Below are 24,808 nucleotides of genomic sequence, written 5' to 3' on the forward strand. Positions count from 1 at the left end.
TTGAATTACTGATATTAAAACCCTAAACTTTGGTTAATCTCTGATAAAGTTTGAGCTTGTCCAACTTTTGACATAATCCACTGTTGTAGATATGATAAGAGCCACTTTGCCAGAAGCTCATACACAATCTTTAGTGAAATTGCACAGACTTGTCAAAATCCTCATTAGATCACATCATCTGGCTACAGATTTTTCCTGTAGACGAGCTGCCGAGTGGTTATGGCGTATGACTACTAATCCATTGTGCTCTGCATGTATGGTTTTTGAATCCCATACTTGTTGAAGTTACCTTCATCTCCAATGTTGAAACTCTAAATTATCTTTTTCAGCCCAAGCAGTGAGTATTTCCAGCATTTCCTGTTCAAGAAGGCTGCTATCAAACTTTTCTAACATTTCAGTCTGGCAAAAGTAAACCCACTGTTTTCATTTGGCATGCTTGATGCCATCCTACATTGGCTGACATCTTCTTCCTTTTGAGTACTTTGACAACACAGATTTAGAATCTCTCCATTGCACTATCTAAGGAAGGGATATGAGAAAGACAAGTTTGACTTTATAGTATTTTTACAAGGAAAATACACTGTTAAACATAGAAACTTCAGTACTGAGGCTATGAAAAGAAGGCACTGCTGAGATTCGAACTCAGGATCTCCTGTTTACGAGACAGGCGCTTTAACCAACTAAGCCACAGCACCACTTTGTGTAAGAGTAGAAAAGCACTACTGGTAGAGTCGCCCTTACCTCATGTCTTTCAGTGTCCTTGAATGTCTAGAGATAGACGACTTATGCAAATTCTTTCTTTACTGGACTAATTTTTAGGGCTTCAATAGTGACAAAAAAATACAATCTTTATTGAATTACTGATATTAAAACCCTAAACTTTGGTTAATCTCTGATAAAGTTTGAGCTTGTCCAACTCTTGACATAATCCACTGTTGTAGATATGATAAGAGCCACTTTGCCAGAAGCTCATACACAATCTTTAGTGAAATTGCACAGACTTGTCAAAATCCTCATTAGATCACATCATCTGGCTACAGATTTTTCCTGTAGATGAGCTGCCGAGTGGTTATGGCGTATGACTACTAATCCATTGTGCTCTGCATGTATGGTTTTTGAATCCCATACTTGTTGAAGTTACCTTCATCTCCAATGTTGAAACTCTAAATTATCTTTTTCAGCCCAAGCAGTGAGTATTTCCAGCATTTCCTGTTCAAGAAGGCTGCTATCAAACTTTTCTAACATTTCAGTCTGGCAAAAGTAAACCCACTGTTTTCATTTGGCATGCTTGATGCCATCCTACATTGGCTGACATCTTCTTCCTTTTGAGTACTTTGACAACACAGATTTAGAATCTCTCCATTGCACTATCTAAGGAAGGGATATGAGAAAGACAAGTTTGAATTTATAGTATTTTTACAAGGAAAATACACTGTTAAACATAAAAACTTCAGTACTGAGGCTATGAAAAGAAGGCACTGCTGAGATTCGAACTCAGGATCTCCTGGTTACGAGACAGGCGCTTTAACCAACTAAGCCACAGCACCACTTTGTGTAAGAGTAGAAAAGCACTACTGGTAGAGTCGCCCTCACCTCATGTCTATGAGTGTCCTCGAATGTCTAGAGATAGACGACTTATGCAAATTCTTTCTTTACTGGACTAATTTTTAGGGCTTCAATAGTGACAAAAAAATACAATCTTTATTGAATTACTGATATTAAAACCCTAAACTTTGGTTAATCTCTGATAAAGTTTGAGCTTGTCCAACTCTTGACATAATCCACTGTTGTAGATATGATAAGAGCCACTTTGCCAGAAGCTCATACACAATCTTTAGTGAAATTGCACAGACTTGTCAAAATCCTCATTAGATCACATCATCTGGCTACAGACTCTTCCTGTAGACGAGCTGCCGAGTGGTTATGGCGTATGACTACTAATCCATTGTGCTCTGCATGCATGGTTTTTGAATCCCATACTTGTTGAAGTTACCTTCATCTCCAATGTTGAAACTCTAAATTATCTTTTTCAGCCCAAGCAGTGAGTATTTCCAGCATTTCCTGTTCAAGAAGGCTGCTATCAAACTTTTCTAACATTTCAGTCTGGCAAAAGTAAACCCACTGTTTTCATTTGGCATGCTTGATGCCATCCTACATTGGCTGACATCTTCTTCCTTTTGAGTACTTTGACAACACAGATTTAGAATCTCTCCATTGCACTATCTAAGGAAGGGATATGAGAAAGACAAGTTTGACTTTATAGTATTTTTACAAGGAAAATACACTGTTAAACATAGAAACTTCAGTACTGAGGCTATGAAAAGAAGGCACTGCTGAGATTCGAACTCAGGATCTCCTGTTTACGAAACAGGCGCTTTAACCAACGAAGCCACAGCACCACTTTGTGTAAGAGTAGAAAAGCACTACTGGTAGAGTCGCCCTTACCTCATGTCTTTCAGTGTCCTTGAATGTCTAGAGATAGACGACTTATGCAAATTCTTTCTTTACTGGACTAATTTTTAGGGCTTCAATAGTGACAAAAAAATACAATCTTTATTGAATTACTGATATTAAAACCCTAAACTTTGGTTAATCTCTGATAAAGTTTGAGCTTGTCCAACTTTTGACATAATCCACTGTTGTAGATATGATAAGAGCCACTTTGCCAGAAGCTCATACACAATCTTTAGTGAAATTGCACAGACTTGTCAAAATCCTCATTAGATCACATCATCTGGCTACAGATTTTTCCTGTAGACGAGCTGCCGAGTGGTTATGGCGTATGACTACTAATCCATTGTGCTCTGCATGTATGGTTTTTGAATCCCATACTTGTTGAAGTTACCTTCATCTCCAATGTTGAAACTCTAAATTATCTTTTTCAGCCCAAGCAGTGAGTATTTCCAGCATTTCCTGTTCAAGAAGGCTGCTATCAAACTTTTCTAACATTTCAGTCTGGCAAAAGTAAACCCTCTGTTTTCATTTGGCATGCTTGATGCCATCCTACATTGGCTGACATCTTCTTCCTTTTGAGTACTTTGACAACACAGATTTAGAATCTCTCCATTGCACTATCTAAGGAAGGGATATGAGAAAGACAAGTTTGACTTTATAGAATTTTTACAAGGAAAATACACTGTTAAACATAGAAACTTCAGTACTGAGGCTATGAAAAGAAGGCACTGCTGAGATTCGAACTCAGGATCTCCTGTTTACGAGACAGGCGCTTTAACCAACTAAGCCACAGCACCACTTTGTGTAAGAGTAGAAAAGCACTACTGGTAGAGTCGCCCTTACCTCATGTCTTTCAGTGTCCTTGAATGTCTAGAGATAGACGACTTATGCAAATTCTTTCTTTACTGGACTAATTTTTAGGGCTTCAATAGTGACAAAAAAATACAATCTTTATTGAATTACTGATATTAAAACCCTAAACTTTGGTTAATCTCTGATAAAGTTTGAGCTTGTCCAACTCTTGACATAATCCACTGTTGTAGATATGATAAGAGCCACTTTGCCAGAAGCTCATACACAATCTTTAGTGAAATTGCACAGACTTGTCAAAATCCTCATTAGATCACATCATCTGGCTACAGACTCTTCCTGTAGACGAGCTGCCGAGTGGTTATGGCGTATGACTACTAATCCATTGTGCTCTGCATGCATGGTTTTTGAATCCCATACTTGTTGAAGTTACCTTCATCTCCAATGTTGAAACTCTAAATTATCTTTTTCAGCCCAAGCAGTGAGTATTTCCAGCATTTCCTGTTCAAGAAGGCTGCTATCAAACTTTTCTAACATTTCAGTCTGGCAAAAGTAAACCCACTGTTTTCATTTGGCATGCTTGATGCCATCCTACATTGGCTGACATCTTCTTCCTTTTGAGTACTTTGACAACACAGATTTAGAATCTCTCCATTGCACTATCTAAGGAAGGGATATGAGAAAGACAAGTTTGACTTTATAGTATTTTTACAAGGAAAATACACTGTTAAACATAGAAACTTCAGTACTGAGGCTATGAAAAGAAGGCACTGCTGAGATTCGAACTCAGGATCTCCTGTTTACGAAACAGGCGCTTTAACCAACGAAGCCACAGCACCACTTTGTGTAAGAGTAGAAAAGCACTACTGGTAGAGTCGCCCTTACCTCATGTCTTTCAGTGTCCTTGAATGTCTAGAGATAGACGACTTATGCAAATTCTTTCTTTACTGGACTAATTTTTAGGGCTTCAATAGTGACAAAAAAATACAATCTTTATTGAATTACTGATATTAAAACCCTAAACTTTGGTTAATCTCTGATAAAGTTTGAGCTTGTCCAACTTTTGACATAATCCACTGTTGTAGATATGATAAGAGCCACTTTGCCAGAAGCTCATACACAATCTTTAGTGAAATTGCACAGACTTGTCAAAATCCTCATTAGATCACATCATCTGGCTACAGATTTTTCCTGTAGACGAGCTGCCGAGTGGTTATGGCGTATGACTACTAATCCATTGTGCTCTGCATGTATGGTTTTTGAATCCCATACTTGTTGAAGTTACCTTCATCTCCAATGTTGAAACTCTAAATTATCTTTTTCAGCCCAAGCAGTGAGTATTTCCAGCATTTCCTGTTCAAGAAGGCTGCTATCAAACTTTTCTAACATTTCAGTCTGGCAAAAGTAAACCCTCTGTTTTCATTTGGCATGCTTGATGCCATCCTACATTGGCTGACATCTTCTTCCTTTTGAGTACTTTGACAACACAGATTTAGAATCTCTCCATTGCACTATCTAAGGAAGGGATATGAGAAAGACAAGTTTGACTTTATAGAATTTTTACAAGGAAAATACACTGTTAAACATAGAAACTTCAGTACTGAGGCTATGAAAAGAAGGCACTGCTGAGATTCGAACTCAGGATCTCCTGTTTACGAGACAGGCGCTTTAACCAACTAAGCCACAGCACCACTTTGTGTAAGAGTAGAAAAGCACTACTGGTAGAGTCGCCCTTACCTCATGTCTTTCAGTGTCCTTGAATGTCTAGAGATAGACGACTTATGCAAATTCTTTCTTTACTGGACTAATTTTTAGGGCTTCAATAGTGACAAAAAAATACAATCTTTATTGAATTACTGATATTAAAACCCTAAACTTTGGTTAATCTCTGATAAAGTTTGAGCTTGTCCAACTCTTGACATAATCCACTGTTGTAGATATGATAAGAGCCACTTTGCCAGAAGCTCATACACAATCTTTAGTGAAATTGCACAGACTTGTCAAAATCCTCATTAGATCACATCATCTGGCTACAGACTCTTCCTGTAGACGAGCTGCCGAGTGGTTATGGCGTATGACTACTAATCCATTGTGCTCTGCATGCATGGTTTTTGAATCCCATACTTGTTGAAGTTACCTTCATCTCCAATGTTGAAACTCTAAATTATCTTTTTCAGCCCAAGCAGTGAGTATTTCCAGCATTTCCTGTTCAAGAAGGCTGCTATCAAACTTTTCTAACATTTCAGTCTGGCAAAAGTAAACCCACTGTTTTCATTTGGCATGCTTGATGCCATCCTACATTGGCTGACATCTTCTTCCTTTTGAGTACTTTGACAACACAGATTTAGAATCTCTCCATTGCACTATCTAAGGAAGGGATATGAGAAAGACAAGTTTGACTTTATAGTATTTTTACAAGGAAAATACACTGTTAAACATAGAAACTTCAGTACTGAGGCTATGAAAAGAAGGCACTGCTGAGATTCGAACTCAGGATCTCCTGTTTACGAAACAGGCGCTTTAACCAACGAAGCCACAGCACCACTTTGTGTAAGAGTAGAAAAGCACTACTGGTAGAGTCGCCCTTACCTCATGTCTTTCAGTGTCCTTGAATGTCTAGAGATAGACGACTTATGCAAATTCTTTCTTTACTGGACTAATTTTTAGGGCTTCAATAGTGACAAAAAAATACAATCTTTATTGAATTACTGATATTAAAACCCTAAACTTTGGTTAATCTCTGATAAAGTTTGAGCTTGTCCAACTTTTGACATAATCCACTGTTGTAGATATGATAAGAGCCACTTTGCCAGAAGCTCATACACAATCTTTAGTGAAATTGCACAGACTTGTCAAAATCCTCATTAGATCACATCATCTGGCTACAGATTTTTCCTGTAGACGAGCTGCCGAGTGGTTATGGCGTATGACTACTAATCCATTGTGCTCTGCATGTATGGTTTTTGAATCCCATACTTGTTGAAGTTACCTTCATCTCCAATGTTGAAACTCTAAATTATCTTTTTCAGCCCAAGCAGTGAGTATTTCCAGCATTTCCTGTTCAAGAAGGCTGCTATCAAACTTTTCTAACATTTCAGTCTGGCAAAAGTAAACCCTCTGTTTTCATTTGGCATGCTTGATGCCATCCTACATTGGCTGACATCTTCTTCCTTTTGAGTACTTTGACAACACAGATTTAGAATCTCTCCATTGCACTATCTAAGGAAGGGATATGAGAAAGACAAGTTTGACTTTATAGAATTTTTACAAGGAAAATACACTGTTAAACATAGAAACTTCAGTACTGAGGCTATGAAAAGAAGGCACTGCTGAGATTCGAACTCAGGATCTCCTGTTTACGAGACAGGCGCTTTAACCAACTAAGCCACAGCACCACTTTGTGTAAGAGTAGAAAAGCACTACTGGTAGAGTCGCCCTTACCTCATGTCTTTCAGTGTCCTTGAATGTCTAGAGATAGACGACTTATGCAAATTCTTTCTTTACTGGACTAATTTTTAGGGCTTCAATAGTGACAAAAAAATACAATCTTTATTGAATTACTGATATTAAAACCCTAAACTTTGGTTAATCTCTGATAAAGTTTGAGCTTGTCCAACTCTTGACATAATCCACTGTTGTAGATATGATAAGAGCCACTTTGCCAGAAGCTCATACACAATCTTTAGTGAAATTGCACAGACTTGTCAAAATCCTCATTAGATCACATCATCTGGCTACAGACTCTTCCTGTAGACGAGCTGCCGAGTGGTTATGGCGTATGACTACTAATCCATTGTGCTCTGCATGCATGGTTTTTGAATCCCATACTTGTTGAAGTTACCTTCATCTCCAATGTTGAAACTCTAAATTATCTTTTTCAGCCCAAGCAGTGAGTATTTCCAGCATTTCCTGTTCAAGAAGGCTGCTATCAAACTTTTCTAACATTTCAGTCTGGCAAAAGTAAACCCACTGTTTTCATTTGGCATGCTTGATGCCATCCTACATTGGCTGACATCTTCTTCCTTTTGAGTACTTTGACAACACAGATTTAGAATCTCTCCATTGCACTATCTAAGGAAGGGATATGAGAAAGACAAGTTTGACTTTATAGTATTTTTACAAGGAAAATACACTGTTAAACATAGAAACTTCAGTACTGAGGCTATGAAAAGAAGGCACTGCTGAGATTCGAACTCAGGATCTCCTGTTTACGAAACAGGCGCTTTAACCAACGAAGCCACAGCACCACTTTGTGTAAGAGTAGAAAAGCACTACTGGTAGAGTCGCCCTTACCTCATGTCTTTCAGTGTCCTTGAATGTCTAGAGATAGACGACTTATGCAAATTCTTTCTTTACTGGACTAATTTTTAGGGCTTCAATAGTGACAAAAAAATACAATCTTTATTGAATTACTGATATTAAAACCCTAAACTTTGGTTAATCTCTGATAAAGTTTGAGCTTGTCCAACTTTTGACATAATCCACTGTTGTAGATATGATAAGAGCCACTTTGCCAGAAGCTCATACACAATCTTTAGTGAAATTGCACAGACTTGTCAAAATCCTCATTAGATCACATCATCTGGCTACAGATTTTTCCTGTAGACGAGCTGCCGAGTGGTTATGGCGTATGACTACTAATCCATTGTGCTCTGCATGTATGGTTTTTGAATCCCATACTTGTTGAAGTTACCTTCATCTCCAATGTTGAAACTCTAAATTATCTTTTTCAGCCCAAGCAGTGAGTATTTCCAGCATTTCCTGTTCAAGAAGGCTGCTATCAAACTTTTCTAACATTTCAGTCTGGCAAAAGTAAACCCTCTGTTTTCATTTGGCATGCTTGATGCCATCCTACATTGGCTGACATCTTCTTCCTTTTGAGTACTTTGACAACACAGATTTAGAATCTCTCCATTGCACTATCTAAGGAAGGGATATGAGAAAGACAAGTTTGACTTTATAGAATTTTTACAAGGAAAATACACTGTTAAACATAGAAACTTCAGTACTGAGGCTATGAAAAGAAGGCACTGCTGAGATTCGAACTCAGGATCTCCTGTTTACGAGACAGGCGCTTTAACCAACTAAGCCACAGCACCACTTTGTGTAAGAGTAGAAAAGCACTACTGGTAGAGTCGCCCTTACCTCATGTCTTTCAGTGTCCTTGAATGTCTAGAGATAGACGACTTATGCAAATTCTTTCTTTACTGGACTAATTTTTAGGGCTTCAATAGTGACAAAAAAATACAATCTTTATTGAATTACTGATATTAAAACCCTAAACTTTGGTTAATCTCTGATAAAGTTTGAGCTTGTCCAACTCTTGACATAATCCACTGTTGTAGATATGATAAGAGCCACTTTGCCAGAAGCTCATACACAATCTTTAGTGAAATTGCACAGACTTGTCAAAATCCTCATTAGATCACATCATCTGGCTACAGATTTTTCCTGTAGACGAGCTGCCGAGTGGTTATGGCGTATGACTACTAATCCATTGTGCTCTGCATGTATGGTTTTTGAATCCCATACTTGTTGAAGTTACCTTCATCTCCAATGTTGAAACTCTAAATTATCTTTTTCAGCCCAAGCAGTGAGTATTTCCAGCATTTCCTGTTCAAGAAGGCTGCTATCAAACTTTTCTAACATTTCAGTCTGGCAAAAGTAAACCCACTGTTTTCATTTAGCATGCTTGATGCCATCCTACATTGGCTGACATCTTCTTCCTTTTGAGTACTTTGACAACACAGATTTAGAATCTCTCCATTGCACTATCTAAGGAAGGGATATGAGAAAGACAAGTTTGACTTTATAGAATTTTTACAAGGAAAATACACTGTTAAACATAGAAACTTCAGTACTGAGGCTATGAAAAGAAGGCACTGCTGAGATTCGAACTCAGGATCTCCTGTTTACGAGACAGGCGCTTTAACCAACTAAGCCACAGCACCACTTTGTGTAAGAGTAGAAAAGCACTACTGGTAGAGTCGCCCTTACCTCATGTCTTTCAGTGTCCTTGAATGTCTAGAGATAGACGACTTATGCAAATTCTTTCTTTACTGGACTAATTTTTAGGGCTTCAATAGTGACAAAAAAATACAATCTTTATTGAATTACTGATATTAAAACCCTAAACTTTGGTTAATCTCTGATAAAGTTTGAGCTTGTCCAACTCTTGACATAATCCACTGTTGTAGATATGATAAGAGCCACTTTGCCAGAAGCTCATACACAATCTTTAGTGAAATTGCACAGACTTGTCAAAATCCTCATTAGATCACATCATCTGGCTACAGATTTTTCCTGTAGATGAGCTGCCGAGTGGTTATGGCGTATGACTACTAATCCATTGTGCTCTGCATGTATGGTTTTTGAATCCCATACTTGTTGAAGTTACCTTCATCTCCAATGTTGAAACTCTAAATTATCTTTTTCAGCCCAAGCAGTGAGTATTTCCAGCATTTCCTGTTCAAGAAGGCTGCTATCAAACTTTTCTAACATTTCAGTCTGGCAAAAGTAAACCCACTGTTTTCATTTGGCATGCTTGATGCCATCCTACATTGGCTGACATCTTCTTCCTTTTGAGTACTTTGACAACACAGATTTAGAATCTCTCCATTGCACTATCTAAGGAAGGGATATGAGAAAGACAAGTTTGAATTTATAGTATTTTTACAAGGAAAATACACTGTTAAACATAAAAACTTCAGTACTGAGGCTATGAAAAGAAGGCACTGCTGAGATTCGAACTCAGGATCTCCTGGTTACGAGACAGGCGCTTTAACCAACTAAGCCACAGCACCACTTTATGTAAGAGTAGAAAAGCACTACTGGTAGAGTCGCCCTCACCTCATGTCTATGAGTGTCCTCGAATGTCTAGAGATAGACGACTTATGCAAATTCTTTCTTTACTGGACTAATTTTTAGGGCTTCAATAGTGACAAAAAAATACAATCTTTATTGAATTACTGATATTAAAACCCTAAACTTTGGTTAATCTCTGATAAAGTTTGAGCTTGTCCAACTCTTGACATAATCCACTGTTGTAGATATGATAAGAGCCACTTTGCCAGAAGCTCATACACAATCTTTAGTGAAATTGCACAGACTTGTCAAAATCCTCATTAGATCACATCATCTGGCTACAGATTTTTCCTGTAGACGAGCTGCCGAGTGGTTATGGCGTATGACTACTAATCCATTGTGCTCTGCATGTATGGTTTTTGAATCCCATACTTGTTGAAGTTACCTTCATCTCCAATGTTGAAACTCTAAATTATCTTTTTCAGCCCAAGCAGTGAGTATTTCCAGCATTTCCTGTTCAAGAAGGCTGCTATCAAACTTTTCTAACATTTCAGTCTGGCAAAAGTAAACCCACTGTTTTCATTTAGCATGCTTGATGCCATCCTACATTGGCTGACATCTTCTTCCTTTTGAGTACTTTGACAACACAGATTTAGAATCTCTCCATTGCACTATCTAAGGAAGGGATATGAGAAAGACAAGTTTGACTTTATAGAATTTTTACAAGGAAAATACACTGTTAAACATAGAAACTTCAGTACTGAGGCTATGAAAAGAAGGCACTGCTGAGATTCGAACTCAGGATCTCCTGTTTACGAGACAGGCGCTTTAACCAACTAAGCCACAGCACCACTTTGTGTAAGAGTAGAAAAGCACTACTGGTAGAGTCGCCCTTACCTCATGTCTTTCAGTGTCCTTGAATGTCTAGAGATAGACGACTTATGCAAATTCTTTCTTTACTGGACTAATTTTTAGGGCTTCAATAGTGACAAAAAAATACAATCTTTATTGAATTACTGATATTAAAACCCTAAACTTTGGTTAATCTCTGATAAAGTTTGAGCTTGTCCAACTCTTGACATAATCCACTGTTGTAGATATGATAAGAGCCACTTTGCCAGAAGCTCATACACAATCTTTAGTGAAATTGCACAGACTTGTCAAAATCCTCATTAGATCACATCATCTGGCTACAGATTTTTCCTGTAGATGAGCTGCCGAGTGGTTATGGCGTATGACTACTAATCCATTGTGCTCTGCATGTATGGTTTTTGAATCCCATACTTGTTGAAGTTACCTTCATCTCCAATGTTGAAACTCTAAATTATCTTTTTCAGCCCAAGCAGTGAGTATTTCCAGCATTTCCTGTTCAAGAAGGCTGCTATCAAACTTTTCTAACATTTCAGTCTGGCAAAAGTAAACCCACTGTTTTCATTTGGCATGCTTGATGCCATCCTACATTGGCTGACATCTTCTTCCTTTTGAGTACTTTGACAACACAGATTTAGAATCTCTCCATTGCACTATCTAAGGAAGGGATATGAGAAAGACAAGTTTGAATTTATAGTATTTTTACAAGGAAAATACACTGTTAAACATAAAAACTTCAGTACTGAGGCTATGAAAAGAAGGCACTGCTGAGATTCGAACTCAGGATCTCCTGGTTACGAGACAGGCGCTTTAACCAACTAAGCCACAGCACCACTTTGTGTAAGAGTAGAAAAGCACTACTGGTAGAGTCGCCCTCACCTCATGTCTATGAGTGTCCTCGAATGTCTAGAGATAGACGACTTATGCAAATTCTTTCTTTACTGGACTAATTTTTAGGGCTTCAATAGTGACAAAAAAATACAATCTTTATTGAATTACTGATATTAAAACCCTAAACTTTGGTTAATCTCTGATAAAGTTTGAGCTTGTCCAACTCTTGACATAATCCACTGTTGTAGATATGATAAGAGCCACTTTGCCAGAAGCTCATACACAATCTTTAGTGAAATTGCACAGACTTGTCAAAATCCTCATTAGATCACATCATCTGGCTACAGACTCTTCCTGTAGACGAGCTGCCGAGTGGTTATGGCGTATGACTACTAATCCATTGTGCTCTGCATGCATGGTTTTTGAATCCCATACTTGTTGAAGTTACCTTCATCTCCAATGTTGAAACTCTAAATTATCTTTTTCAGCCCAAGCAGTGAGTATTTCCAGCATTTCCTGTTCAAGAAGGCTGCTATCAAACTTTTCTAACATTTCAGTCTGGCAAAAGTAAACCCACTGTTTTCATTTGGCATGCTTGATGCCATCCTACATTGGCTGACATCTTCTTCCTTTTGAGTACTTTGACAACACAGATTTAGAATCTCTCCATTGCACTATCTAAGGAAGGGATATGAGAAAGACAAGTTTGACTTTATAGTATTTTTACAAGGAAAATACACTGTTAAACATAGAAACTTCAGTACTGAGGCTATGAAAAGAAGGCACTGCTGAGATTCGAACTCAGGATCTCCTGTTTACGAAACAGGCGCTTTAACCAACGAAGCCACAGCACCACTTTGTGTAAGAGTAGAAAAGCACTACTGGTAGAGTCGCCCTTACCTCATGTCTTTCAGTGTCCTTGAATGTCTAGAGATAGACGACTTATGCAAATTCTTTCTTTACTGGACTAATTTTTAGGGCTTCAATAGTGACAAAAAAATACAATCTTTATTGAATTACTGATATTAAAACCCTAAACTTTGGTTAATCTCTGATAAAGTTTGAGCTTGTCCAACTTTTGACATAATCCACTGTTGTAGATATGATAAGAGCCACTTTGCCAGAAGCTCATACACAATCTTTAGTGAAATTGCACAGACTTGTCAAAATCCTCATTAGATCACATCATCTGGCTACAGATTTTTCCTGTAGACGAGCTGCCGAGTGGTTATGGCGTATGACTACTAATCCATTGTGCTCTGCATGTATGGTTTTTGAATCCCATACTTGTTGAAGTTACCTTCATCTCCAATGTTGAAACTCTAAATTATCTTTTTCAGCCCAAGCAGTGAGTATTTCCAGCATTTCCTGTTCAAGAAGGCTGCTATCAAACTTTTCTAACATTTCAGTCTGGCAAAAGTAAACCCTCTGTTTTCATTTGGCATGCTTGATGCCATCCTACATTGGCTGACATCTTCTTCCTTTTGAGTACTTTGACAACACAGATTTAGAATCTCTCCATTGCACTATCTAAGGAAGGGATATGAGAAAGACAAGTTTGACTTTATAGAATTTTTACAAGGAAAATACACTGTTAAACATAGAAACTTCAGTACTGAGGCTATGAAAAGAAGGCACTGCTGAGATTCGAACTCAGGATCTCCTGTTTACGAGACAGGCGCTTTAACCAACTAAGCCACAGCACCACTTTGTGTAAGAGTAGAAAAGCACTACTGGTAGAGTCGCCCTTACCTCATGTCTTTCAGTGTCCTTGAATGTCTAGAGATAGACGACTTATGCAAATTCTTTCTTTACTGGACTAATTTTTAGGGCTTCAATAGTGACAAAAAAATACAATCTTTATTGAATTACTGATATTAAAACCCTAAACTTTGGTTAATCTCTGATAAAGTTTGAGCTTGTCCAACTCTTGACATAATCCACTGTTGTAGATATGATAAGAGCCACTTTGCCAGAAGCTCATACACAATCTTTAGTGAAATTGCACAGACTTGTCAAAATCCTCATTAGATCACATCATCTGGCTACAGATTTTTCCTGTAGACGAGCTGCCGAGTGGTTATGGCGTATGACTACTAATCCATTGTGCTCTGCATGTATGGTTTTTGAATCCCATACTTGTTGAAGTTACCTTCATCTCCAATGTTGAAACTCTAAATTATCTTTTTCAGCCCAAGCAGTGAGTATTTCCAGCATTTCCTGTTCAAGAAGGCTGCTATCAAACTTTTCTAACATTTCAGTCTGGCAAAAGTAAACCCACTGTTTTCATTTAGCATGCTTGATGCCATCCTACATTGGCTGACATCTTCTTCCTTTTGAGTACTTTGACAACACAGATTTAGAATCTCTCCATTGCACTATCTAAGGAAGGGATATGAGAAAGACAAGTTTGACTTTATAGAATTTTTACAAGGAAAATACACTGTTAAACATAGAAACTTCAGTACTGAGGCTATGAAAAGAAGGCACTGCTGAGATTCGAACTCAGGATCTCCTGTTTACGAGACAGGCGCTTTAACCAACTAAGCCACAGCACCACTTTGTGTAAGAGTAGAAAAGCACTACTGGTAGAGTCGCCCTTACCTCATGTCTTTCAGTGTCCTTGAATGTCTAGAGATAGACGACTTATGCAAATTCTTTCTTTACTGGACTAATTTTTAGGGCTTCAATAGTGACAAAAAAATACAATCTTTATTGAATTACTGATATTAAAACCCTAAACTTTGGTTAATCTCTGATAAAGTTTGAGCTTGTCCAACTCTTGACATAATCCACTGTTGTAGATATGATAAGAGCCACTTTGCCAGAAGCTCATACACAATCTTTAGTGAAATTGCACAGACTTGTCAAAATCCTCATTAGATCACATCATCTGGCTACAGATTTTTCCTGTAGATGAGCTGCCGAGTGGTTATGGCGTATGACTACTAATCCATTGTGCTCTGCATGTATGGTTTTTGAATCCCATACTTGTTGAAGTTACCTTCATCTCCAATGTTGAAACTCTAAATTATCTTTTTCAGCCCAAGCAGTGAGTATTTCCAGCATTTCCTGTTCAAGAAGGCTGCTATCAAACTTTTCTAACATTTCAGTCTGGCAAAAGTAAACCCACTGTTTTCATTTGGCATGCTTGATGCCATCCTACATTGGCTGACATCTTCTTCCTTTTGAGTACTTTGACAACACAGATTTAGAATCTCTCCATTGCACTATCTAAGGAAGGGATATGAGAAAGACAAGTTTGAATTTATAGTATTTTTACAAGGAAAATACACTGTTAAACATAAAAACTTCAGTACTGAGGCTATGAAAAGAAGGCACTGCTGAGATTCGAACTCAGGATCTCCTGGTTACGAGACAGGCGCTTTAACCAACTAAGCCACAGCACCACTTTGTGTAAGAGTAGAAAAGCACTACTGGTAGAGTCGCCCTCACCTCATGTCTATGAGTGTCCTCGAATGTCTAGAGATAGACGACTTATGCAAATTCTTTCTTTACTGGACTAATTTTTAGGGCTTCAATAGTGACAAAAAAATACAATCTTTATTGAATTACTGATATTAAAACCCTAAACTTTGGTTAATCTCTGATAAAGTTTGAGCTTGTCCAACTCTTGACATAATCCACTGTTGTAGATATGATAAGAGCCACTTTGCCAGAAGCTCATACACAATCTTTAGTGAAATTGCACAGACTTGTCAAAATCCTCATTAGATCACATCATCTGGCTACAGACTCTTCCTGTAGACGAGCTGCCGAGTGGTTATGGCGTATGACTACTAATCCATTGTGCTCTGCATGCATGGTTTTTGAATCCCATACTTGTTGAAGTTACCTTCATCTCCAATGTTGAAACTCTAAATTATCTTTTTCAGCCCAAGCAGTGAGTATTTCCAGCATTTCCTGTTCAAGAAGGCTGCTATCAAACTTTTCTAACATTTCAGTCTGGCAAAAGTAAACCCACTGTTTTCATTTGGCATGCTTGATGCCATCCTACATTGGCTGACATCTTCTTCCTTTTGAGTACTTTGACAACACAGATTTAGAATCTCTCCATTGCACTATCTAAGGAAGGGATATGAGAAAGACAAGTTTGACTTTATAGTATTTTTACAAGGAAAATACACTGTTAAACATAGAAACTTCAGTACTGAGGCTATGAAAAGAAGGCACTGCTGAGATTCGAACTCAGGATCTCCTGTTTACGAAACAGGCGCTTTAACCAACGAAGCCACAGCACCACTTTGTGTAAGAGTAGAAAAGCACTACTGGTAGAGTCGCCCTTACCTCATGTCTTTCAGTGTCCTTGAATGTCTAGAGATAGACGACTTATGCAAATTCTTTCTTTACTGGACTAATTTTTAGGGCTTCAATAGTGACAAAAAAATACAATCTTTATTGAATTACTGATATTAAAACCCTAAACTTTGGTTAATCTCTGATAAAGTTTGAGCTTGTCCAACTTTTGACATAATCCACTGTTGTAGATATGATAAGAGCCACTTTGCCAGAAGCTCATACACAATCTTTAGTGAAATTGCACAGACTTGTCAAAATCCTCATTAGATCACATCATCTGGCTACAGATTTTTCCTGTAGACGAGCTGCCGAGTGGTTATGGCGTATGACTACTAATCCATTGTGCTCTGCATGTATGGTTTTTGAATCCCATACTTGTTGAAGTTACCTTCATCTCCAATGTTGAAACTCTAAATTATCTTTTTCAGCCCAAGCAGTGAGTATTTCCAGCATTTCCTGTTCAAGAAGGCTGCTATCAAACTTTTCTAACATTTCAGTCTGGCAAAAGTAAACCCTCTGTTTTCATTTGGCATGCTTGATGCCATCCTACATTGGCTGACATCTTCTTCCTTTTGAGTACTTTGACAACACAGATTTAGAATCTCTCCATTGCACTATCTAAGGAAGGGATATGAGAAAGACAAGTTTGACTTTATAGAATTTTTACAAGGAAAATACACTGTTAAACATAGAAACTTCAGTACTGAGGCTATGAAAAGAAGGCACTGCTGAGATTCGAACTCAGGATCTCCTGTTTACGAGACAGGCGCTTTAACCAACTAAGCCACAGCACCACTTTGTGTAAGAGTAGAAAAGCACTACTGGTAGAGTCGCCCTTACCTCATGTCTTTCAGTGTCCTTGAATGTCTAGAGATAGACGACTTATGCAAATTCTTTCTTTACTGGACTAATTTTTAGGGCTTCAATAGTGACAAAAAAATACAATCTTTATTGAATTACTGATATTAAAACCCTAAACTTTGGTTAATCTCTGATAAAGTTTGAGCTTGTCCAACTCTTGACATAATCCACTGTTGTAGATATGATAAGAGCCACTTTGCCAGAAGCTCATACACAATCTTTAGTGAAATTGCACAGACTTGTCAAAATCCTCATTAGATCACATCATCTGGCTACAGATTTTTCCTGTAGACGAGCTGCCGAGTGGTTATGGCGTATGACTACTAATCCATTGTGCTCTGCATGTATGGTTTTTGAATCCCATACTTGTTGAAGTTACCTTCATCTCCAATGTTGAAACTCTAAATTATCTTTTTCAGCCCAAGCAGTGAGTATTTCCAGCATTTCCTGTTCAAGAAGGCTGCTATCAAACTTTTCTAACATTTCAGTCTGGCAAAAGTAAACCCACTGTTTTCATTTAGCATGCTTGATGCCATCCTACATTGGCTGACATCTTCTTCCTTTTGAGTACTTTGACAACACAGATTTAGAATCTCTCCATTGCACTATCTAAGGAAGGGATATGAGAAAGACAAGTTTGACTTTATAGAATTTTTACAAGGAAAATACACTGTTAAACATAGAAACTTCAGTACTGAGGCTATGAAAAGAAGGCACTGCTGAGATTCGAACTCAGGATCTCCTGTTTACGAGACAGGCGCTTTAACCAACTAAGCCACAGCACCACTTTGTGTAAGAGTAGAAAAGCACTACTGGTAGAGTCGCCCTTACCTCATGTCTTTCAGTGTCCTTGAATGTCTAGAGATAGACGACTTATGCAAATTCTTTCTTTACTGGACTAATTTTTAGGGCTTCAATAGTGACAAAAAAATACAATCTTTATTGAATTACTGATATTAAAACCCTAAACTTTGGTTAATCTCTGATAAAGTTTGAGCTTGTCCAACTCTTGACATAATCCACTGTTGTAGATATGATAAGAGCCACTTTGCCAGAAGCTCATACACAATCTTTAGTGAAATTGCACAGACTTGTCAAAATCCTCATTAGATCACATCATCTGGCTACAGATTTTTCCTGTAGATGAGCTGCCGAGTGGTTATGGCGTATGACTACTAATCCATTGTGCTCTGCATGTATGGTTTTTGAATCCCATACTTGTTGAAGTTACCTTCATCTCCAATGTTGAAACTCTAAATTATCTTTTTCAGCCCAAGCAGTGAGTATTTCCAGCATTTCCTGTTCAAGAAGGCTGCTATCAAACTTTTCTAACATTTCAGTCTGGCAAAAGTAAACCCACTGTTTTCATTTGGCATGCTTGATGCCATCCTACATTGGCTGACATCTTCTTCCTTTTGAGTACTTTGACAACACAGATTTAGAATCTCTCCATTGCACTATCTAAGGAAGGGATATTAGAAAGACAAGTTTGACTTTATAGTATTTTTACAAGGAAAATACACTGTTAAACATAGAAACTTCAGTACTGAGGCTATGAAAAGAAGGCACTGCTGAGATTCGAACTCAGGATCTCCTGTTTACGAAACAGGCGCTTTAACCAACGAAGCCACAGCACCACTTTGTGTAAGAGTAGAAAAGCACTACTGGTAGAGTCGCCCTTACCTCATGTCTTTCAGTGTCCTTGAATGTCTAGAGATAGACGACTTATGCAAATTCTTTCTTTACTGGACTAATTTTTAGGGCTTCAATAGTGACAAAAAAATACAATCTTTATTGAATTACTGATATTAAAACCCTAAACTTTGGTTAATCTCTGATAAAGTTTGAGCTTGTCCAACTTTTGACATAATCCACTGTTGTAGATATGATAAGAGCCACTTTGCCAGAAGCTCATACACAATCTTTAGTGAAATTGCACAGACTTGTCAAAATCCTCATTAGATCACATCATCTGGCTACAGATTTTTCCTGTAGACGAGCTGCCGAGTGGTTATGGCGTATGACTACTAATCCATTGTGCTCTGCATGTATGGTTTTTGAATCCCATACTTGTTGAAGTTACCTTCATCTCCAATGTTGAAACTCTAAATTATCTTTTTCAGCCCAAGCAGTGAGTATTTCCAGCATTTCCTGTTCAAGAAGGCTGCTATCAAACTTTTCTAACATTTCAGTCTGGCAAAAGTAAACCCTCTGTTTTCATTTGGCATGCTTGATGCCATCCTACATTGGCTGACATCTTCTTCCTTTTGAGTACTTTGACAACACAGATTTAGAATCTCTCCATTGCACTATCTAAGGAAGGGATATGAGAAAGACAAGTTTGACTTTATAGAATTTTTACAAGGAAAATACACTGTTAAACATAGAAACTTCAGTACTGAGGCTATGAAAAGAAGGCACTGCTGAGATTCGAACTCAGGATCTCCTGTTTACGAGACAGGCGCTTTAACCAACTAAGCCACAGCACCACTTTGTGTAAGAGTAGAAAAGCACTACTGGTAGAGTCGCCCTTACCTCATGTCTTTCAGTGTCCTTGAATGTCTAGAGATAGACGACTTATGCAAATTCTTTCTTTACTGGACTAATTTTTAGGGCTTCAATAGTGACAAAAAAATACAATCTTTATTGAATTACTGATATTAAAACCCTAAACTTTGGTTAATCTCTGATAAAGTTTGAGCTTGTCCAACTCTTGACATAATCCACTGTTGTAGATATGATAAGAGCCACTTTGCCAGAAGCTCATACACAATCTTTAGTGAAATTGCACAGACTTGTCAAAATCCTCATTAGATCACATCATCTGGCTACAGATTTTTCCTGTAGACGAGCTGCCGAGTGGTTATGGCGTATGACTACTAATCCATTGTGCTCTGCATGTATGGTTTTTGAATCCCATACTTGTTGAAGTTACCTTCATCTCCAATGTTGAAACTCTAAATTATCTTTTTCAGCCCAAGCAGTGAGTATTTCCAGCATTTCCTGTTCAAGAAGGCTGCTATCAAACTTTTCTAACATTTCAGTCTGGCAAAAGTAAACCCACTGTTTTCATTTGGCATGCTTGATGCCATCCTACATTGGCTGACATCTTCTTCCTTTTGAGTACTTTGACAACACAGATTTAGAATCTCTCCATTGCACTATCTAAGGAAGGGATATGAGAAAGACAAGTTTGACTTTATAGAATTTTTACAAGGAAAATACACTGTTAAACATAGAAACTTCAGTACTGAGGCTATGAAAAGAAGGCACTGCTGAGATTCGAACTCAGGATCTCCTGTTTACGAAACAGGCGCTTTAACCAACGAAGCCACAGCACCACTTTGTGTAAGAGTAGAAAAGCACTACTGGTAGAGTCGCCCTTACCTCATGTCTTTCAGTGTCCTTGAATGTCTAGAGATAGACGACTTATGCAAATTCTTTCTTTACTGGACTAATTTTTAGGGCTTCAATAGTGACAAAAAAATACAATCTTTATTGAATTACTGATATTAAAACCCTAAACTTTGGTTAATCTCTGATAAAGTTTGAGCTTGTCCAACTTTTGACATAATCCACTGTTGTAGATATGATAAGAGCCACTTTGCCAGAAGCTCATACACAATCTTTAGTGAAATTGCACAGACTTGTCAAAATCCTCATTAGATCACATCATCTGGCTACAGATTTTTCCTGTAGACGAGCTGCCGAGTGGTTATGGCGTATGACTACTAATCCATTGTGCTCTGCATGTATGGTTTTTGAATCCCATACTTGTTGAAGTTACCTTCATCTCCAATGTTGAAACTCTAAATTATCTTTTTCAGCCCAAGCAGTGAGTATTTCCAGCATTTCCTGTTCAAGAAGGCTGCTATCAAACTTTTCTAACATTTCAGTCTGGCAAAAGTAAACCCTCTGTTTTCATTTGGCATGCTTGATGCCATCCTACATTGGCTGACATCTTCTTCCTTTTGAGTACTTTGACAACACAGATTTAGAATCTCTCCATTGCACTATCTAAGGAAGGGATATGAGAAAGACAAGTTTGACTTTATAGAATTTTTACAAGGAAAATACACTGTTAAACATAGAAACTTCAGTACTGAGGCTATGAAAAGAAGGCACTGCTGAGATTCGAACTCAGGATCTCCTGTTTACGAGACAGGCGCTTTAACCAACTAAGCCACAGCACCACTTTGTGTAAGAGTAGAAAAGCACTACTGGTAGAGTCGCCCTTACCTCATGTCTTTCAGTGTCCTTGAATGTCTAGAGATAGACGACTTATGCAAATTCTTTCTTTACTGGACTAATTTTTAGGGCTTCAATAGTGACAAAAAAATACAATCTTTATTGAATTACTGATATTAAAACCCTAAACTTTGGTTAATCTCTGATAAAGTTTGAGCTTGTCCAACTCTTGACATAATCCACTGTTGTAGATATGATAAGAGCCACTTTGCCAGAAGCTCATACACAATCTTTAGTGAAATTGCACAGACTTGTCAAAATCCTCATTAGATCACATCATCTGGCTACAGATTTTTCCTGTAGACGAGCTGCCGAGTGGTTATGGCGTATGACTACTAATCCATTGTGCTCTGCATGTATGGTTTTTGAATCCCATACTTGTTGAAGTTACCTTCATCTCCAATGTTGAAACTCTAAATTATCTTTTTCAGCCCAAGCAGTGAGTATTTCCAGCATTTCCTGTTCAAGAAGGCTGCTATCAAACTTTTCTAACATTTCAGTCTGGCAAAAGTAAACCCACTGTTTTCATTTGGCATGCTTGATGCCATCCTACATTGGCTGACATCTTCTTCCTTTTGAGTACTTTGACAACACAGATTTAGAATCTCTCCATTGCACTATCTAAGGAAGGGATATGAGAAAGACAAGTTTGACTTTATAGTATTTTTACAAGGAAAGTACATTGTTAAACATAGAAACTTCTGTAAGAGGCTATGAAAAGAAGGCACTGCTGAGATTCGAACTCAGGATCTCCTGTTTACGAGACAGGCGCTTTAACCAACTAAGCCACAGCACCACTTTGTGTAAGAGTAGAAAAGCACTACTGGTAGAGTCGCCCTTACCTCATGTCTTTCAGTGTCCGTGAATGTCTAGAGATAGACGACTTATGCAAATTCTTTCTTTACTGGACTAATTTTTAGGGCTTCAATAGTGACAAAAAAATACAATCTTTATTGAATTACTGATATTAAAACCCTAAACTTTGGTTAATCTCTGATAAAGTTTGAGCTTGTCCAACTTTTGACATAATCCACTGTTGTAGATATTATAAGAGCCACTTTGCCAGAAGCTCATACACAATCTTTAGTGAAATTGCACAGACTTGTCAAAATCCTCATTAGATCACATCATCTGGCTACAGATTTTTCCTGTAGACGAGCTGCCGAGTGGTTATGGCGTATGACTACTAATCCATTGTGCTCTGCATGTATGGTTTTTGAATCCCATACTTGTTGAAGTTACCTTCATCTCCAATGTTGAAACTCTAAATTATCTTTTTCAGCCCAAGCAGTGAGTATTTCCAGCATTTCCTGTTCAAGAAGGCTGCTATCAAACTTTTCTAACATTTCAGTCTGGCAAAAGTAAACCCACTGTTTTCATTTGGCATGCTTGATGCCATCCTACATTGGCTGACATCTTCTTCCTTTTGAGTACTTTGACAACACAGATTTAGAATCTCTCCATTGCACTATCTAAGGAAGGGATATGAGAAAGACAAGTTTGACTTTATAGTATTTTTACAAGGAAAGTACATTGTTAAACATAGAAACTTCTGTAAGAGGCTATGAAAAGAAGGCACTGCTGAGATTCGAACTCAGGATCTCCTGTTTACGAGACAGGCGCTTTAACCAACTAAGCCACAGCACCACTTTGTGTAAGAGTAGAAAAGCACTACTGGTAGAGTCGCCCTTACCTCATGTCTTTCAGTGTCCGTGAATGTCTAGAGATAGACGACTTATGCAAATTCTTTCTTTACTGGACTAATTTTTAGGGCTTCAATAGTGACAAAAAAATACAATCTTTATTGAATTACTGATATTAAAACCCTAAACTTTGGTTAATCTCTGATAAAGTTTGAGCTTGTCCAACTTTTGACATAATCCACTGTTGTAGATATTATAAGAGCCACTTTGCCAGAAGCTCATACACAATCTTTAGTGAAATTGCACAGACTTGTCAAAATCCTCATTAGATCACATCATCTGGCTACAGATTTTTCCTGTAGACGAGCTGCCGAGTGGTTATGGCGTATGACTACTAATCCATTGTGCTCTGCATGTATGGTTTTTGAATCCCATACTTGTTGAAGTTACCTTCATCTCCAATGTTGAAACTCTAAATTATCTTTTTCAGCCCAAGCAGTGAGTATTTCCAGCATTTCCTGTTCAAGAAGGCTGCTATCAAACTTTTCTAACATTTCAGTCTGGCAAAAGTAAACCCACTGTTTTCATTTGGCATGCTTGATGCCATCCTACATTGGCTGACATCTTCTTCCTTTTGAGTACTTTGACAACACAGATTTAGAATCTCTCCATTGCACTATCTAAGGAAGGGATATGAGAAAGACAAGTTTGACTTTATAGTATTTTTACAAGGAAAATACACTGTTAAACATAGAAACTTCAGTACTGAGGCTATGAAAAGAAGGCACTGCTGAGATTCGAACTCAGGATCTCCTGTTTACGAAACAGGCGCTTTAACCAACGAAGCCACAGCACCACTTTGTGTAAGAGTAGAAAAGCACTACTGGTAGAGTCGCCCTTACCTCATGTCTTTCAGTGTCCTTGAATGTCTAGAGATAGACGACTTATGCAAATTCTTTCTTTACTGGACTAATTTTTAGGGCTTCAATAGTGACAAAAAAATACAATCTTTATTGAATTACTGATATTAAAACCCTAAACTTTGGTTAATCTCTGATAAAGTTTGAGCTTGTCCAACTTTTGACATAATCCACTGTTGTAGATATGATAAGAGCCACTTTGCCAGAAGCTCATACACAATCTTTAGTGAAATTGCACAGACTTGTCAAAATCCTCATTAGATCACATCATCTGGCTACAGATTTTTCCTGTAGACGAGCTGCCGAGTGGTTATGGCGTATGACTACTAATCCATTGTGCTCTGCATGTATGGTTTTTGAATCCCATACTTGTTGAAGTTACCTTCATCTCCAATGTTGAAACTCTAAATTATCTTTTTCAGCCCAAGCAGTGAGTATTTCCAGCATTTCCTGTTCAAGAAGGCTGCTATCAAACTTTTCTAACATTTCAGTCTGGCAAAAGTAAACCCTCTGTTTTCATTTGGCATGCTTGATGCCATCCTACATTGGCTGACATCTTCTTCCTTTTGAGTACTTTGACAACACAGATTTAGAATCTCTCCATTGCACTATCTAAGGAAGGGATATGAGAAAGACAAGTTTGACTTTATAGAATTTTTACAAGGAAAATACACTGTTAAACATAGAAACTTCAGTACTGAGGCTATGAAAAGAAGGCACTGCTGAGATTCGAACTCAGGATCTCCTGTTTACGAGACAGGCGCTTTAACCAACTAAGCCACAGCACCACTTTGTGTAAGAGTAGAAAAGCACTACTGGTAGAGTCGCCCTTACCTCATGTCTTTCAGTGTCCTTGAATGTCTAGAGATAGACGACTTATGCAAATTCTTTCTTTACTGGACTAATTTTTAGGGCTTCAATAGTGACAAAAAAATACAATCTTTATTGAATTACTGATATTAAAACCCTAAACTTTGGTTAATCTCTGATAAAGTTTGAGCTTGTCCAACTCTTGACATAATCCACTGTTGTAGATATGATAAGAGC

At 37.9% G+C, this 24,808-nt stretch overlaps 29 non-coding genes across 29 annotated transcripts; all 29 read right to left on the bottom strand.

Moving 5' to 3' along the window:
• Positions 1–621: 621 nt before the first annotated feature.
• On the bottom strand, positions 622–695 carry TRNAT-CGU (transfer RNA threonine (anticodon CGU)). The gene has a single exon. It is a non-coding gene; the product is annotated as a tRNA-Thr (tRNA).
• Positions 696–1,473: 778 nt separating this feature from the next.
• Positions 1,474–1,547, bottom strand: TRNAT-CGU (transfer RNA threonine (anticodon CGU)). The gene has a single exon. It is a non-coding gene; the product is annotated as a tRNA-Thr (tRNA).
• Positions 1,548–2,325: 778 nt separating this feature from the next.
• Positions 2,326–2,399, bottom strand: TRNAT-CGU (transfer RNA threonine (anticodon CGU)). The gene has a single exon. It is a non-coding gene; the product is annotated as a tRNA-Thr (tRNA).
• Positions 2,400–3,177: 778 nt separating this feature from the next.
• Positions 3,178–3,251, bottom strand: TRNAT-CGU (transfer RNA threonine (anticodon CGU)). Its single transcript has one exon. It is a non-coding gene; the product is annotated as a tRNA-Thr (tRNA).
• Positions 3,252–4,029: 778 nt separating this feature from the next.
• On the bottom strand, positions 4,030–4,103 carry TRNAT-CGU (transfer RNA threonine (anticodon CGU)). The gene has a single exon. It is a non-coding gene; the product is annotated as a tRNA-Thr (tRNA).
• Positions 4,104–4,881: 778 nt separating this feature from the next.
• TRNAT-CGU (transfer RNA threonine (anticodon CGU)) lies at positions 4,882–4,955 on the bottom strand. Its single transcript has one exon. It is a non-coding gene; the product is annotated as a tRNA-Thr (tRNA).
• Positions 4,956–5,733: 778 nt separating this feature from the next.
• TRNAT-CGU (transfer RNA threonine (anticodon CGU)) lies at positions 5,734–5,807 on the bottom strand. The gene has a single exon. It is a non-coding gene; the product is annotated as a tRNA-Thr (tRNA).
• Positions 5,808–6,585: 778 nt separating this feature from the next.
• On the bottom strand, positions 6,586–6,659 carry TRNAT-CGU (transfer RNA threonine (anticodon CGU)). The gene has a single exon. It is a non-coding gene; the product is annotated as a tRNA-Thr (tRNA).
• A 778-nt stretch (positions 6,660–7,437) lies between these two features.
• Positions 7,438–7,511, bottom strand: TRNAT-CGU (transfer RNA threonine (anticodon CGU)). The gene has a single exon. It is a non-coding gene; the product is annotated as a tRNA-Thr (tRNA).
• Positions 7,512–8,289: 778 nt separating this feature from the next.
• TRNAT-CGU (transfer RNA threonine (anticodon CGU)) lies at positions 8,290–8,363 on the bottom strand. Its single transcript has one exon. It is a non-coding gene; the product is annotated as a tRNA-Thr (tRNA).
• Positions 8,364–9,141: 778 nt separating this feature from the next.
• TRNAT-CGU (transfer RNA threonine (anticodon CGU)) lies at positions 9,142–9,215 on the bottom strand. Its single transcript has one exon. It is a non-coding gene; the product is annotated as a tRNA-Thr (tRNA).
• Positions 9,216–9,993: 778 nt separating this feature from the next.
• Positions 9,994–10,067, bottom strand: TRNAT-CGU (transfer RNA threonine (anticodon CGU)). Its single transcript has one exon. It is a non-coding gene; the product is annotated as a tRNA-Thr (tRNA).
• Positions 10,068–10,845: 778 nt separating this feature from the next.
• TRNAT-CGU (transfer RNA threonine (anticodon CGU)) lies at positions 10,846–10,919 on the bottom strand. The gene has a single exon. It is a non-coding gene; the product is annotated as a tRNA-Thr (tRNA).
• A 778-nt stretch (positions 10,920–11,697) lies between these two features.
• On the bottom strand, positions 11,698–11,771 carry TRNAT-CGU (transfer RNA threonine (anticodon CGU)). Its single transcript has one exon. It is a non-coding gene; the product is annotated as a tRNA-Thr (tRNA).
• A 778-nt stretch (positions 11,772–12,549) lies between these two features.
• On the bottom strand, positions 12,550–12,623 carry TRNAT-CGU (transfer RNA threonine (anticodon CGU)). Its single transcript has one exon. It is a non-coding gene; the product is annotated as a tRNA-Thr (tRNA).
• A 778-nt stretch (positions 12,624–13,401) lies between these two features.
• TRNAT-CGU (transfer RNA threonine (anticodon CGU)) lies at positions 13,402–13,475 on the bottom strand. Its single transcript has one exon. It is a non-coding gene; the product is annotated as a tRNA-Thr (tRNA).
• Positions 13,476–14,253: 778 nt separating this feature from the next.
• TRNAT-CGU (transfer RNA threonine (anticodon CGU)) lies at positions 14,254–14,327 on the bottom strand. Its single transcript has one exon. It is a non-coding gene; the product is annotated as a tRNA-Thr (tRNA).
• Positions 14,328–15,105: 778 nt separating this feature from the next.
• TRNAT-CGU (transfer RNA threonine (anticodon CGU)) lies at positions 15,106–15,179 on the bottom strand. Its single transcript has one exon. It is a non-coding gene; the product is annotated as a tRNA-Thr (tRNA).
• Positions 15,180–15,957: 778 nt separating this feature from the next.
• Positions 15,958–16,031, bottom strand: TRNAT-CGU (transfer RNA threonine (anticodon CGU)). The gene has a single exon. It is a non-coding gene; the product is annotated as a tRNA-Thr (tRNA).
• A 778-nt stretch (positions 16,032–16,809) lies between these two features.
• On the bottom strand, positions 16,810–16,883 carry TRNAT-CGU (transfer RNA threonine (anticodon CGU)). Its single transcript has one exon. It is a non-coding gene; the product is annotated as a tRNA-Thr (tRNA).
• A 778-nt stretch (positions 16,884–17,661) lies between these two features.
• Positions 17,662–17,735, bottom strand: TRNAT-CGU (transfer RNA threonine (anticodon CGU)). The gene has a single exon. It is a non-coding gene; the product is annotated as a tRNA-Thr (tRNA).
• Positions 17,736–18,513: 778 nt separating this feature from the next.
• Positions 18,514–18,587, bottom strand: TRNAT-CGU (transfer RNA threonine (anticodon CGU)). Its single transcript has one exon. It is a non-coding gene; the product is annotated as a tRNA-Thr (tRNA).
• Positions 18,588–19,365: 778 nt separating this feature from the next.
• Positions 19,366–19,439, bottom strand: TRNAT-CGU (transfer RNA threonine (anticodon CGU)). The gene has a single exon. It is a non-coding gene; the product is annotated as a tRNA-Thr (tRNA).
• A 778-nt stretch (positions 19,440–20,217) lies between these two features.
• On the bottom strand, positions 20,218–20,291 carry TRNAT-CGU (transfer RNA threonine (anticodon CGU)). The gene has a single exon. It is a non-coding gene; the product is annotated as a tRNA-Thr (tRNA).
• A 778-nt stretch (positions 20,292–21,069) lies between these two features.
• TRNAT-CGU (transfer RNA threonine (anticodon CGU)) lies at positions 21,070–21,143 on the bottom strand. Its single transcript has one exon. It is a non-coding gene; the product is annotated as a tRNA-Thr (tRNA).
• Positions 21,144–21,920: 777 nt separating this feature from the next.
• Positions 21,921–21,994, bottom strand: TRNAT-CGU (transfer RNA threonine (anticodon CGU)). The gene has a single exon. It is a non-coding gene; the product is annotated as a tRNA-Thr (tRNA).
• A 777-nt stretch (positions 21,995–22,771) lies between these two features.
• On the bottom strand, positions 22,772–22,845 carry TRNAT-CGU (transfer RNA threonine (anticodon CGU)). Its single transcript has one exon. It is a non-coding gene; the product is annotated as a tRNA-Thr (tRNA).
• Positions 22,846–23,623: 778 nt separating this feature from the next.
• On the bottom strand, positions 23,624–23,697 carry TRNAT-CGU (transfer RNA threonine (anticodon CGU)). The gene has a single exon. It is a non-coding gene; the product is annotated as a tRNA-Thr (tRNA).
• Positions 23,698–24,475: 778 nt separating this feature from the next.
• Positions 24,476–24,549, bottom strand: TRNAT-CGU (transfer RNA threonine (anticodon CGU)). The gene has a single exon. It is a non-coding gene; the product is annotated as a tRNA-Thr (tRNA).
• Positions 24,550–24,808: the final 259 nt, after the last annotated feature.

The sequence above is a fragment of the Anomaloglossus baeobatrachus genome, chromosome 7 (assembly GCF_048569485.1).
Source record: "Anomaloglossus baeobatrachus isolate aAnoBae1 chromosome 7, aAnoBae1.hap1, whole genome shotgun sequence".
NCBI lineage: Eukaryota > Metazoa > Chordata > Amphibia > Anura > Aromobatidae > Anomaloglossus > Anomaloglossus baeobatrachus.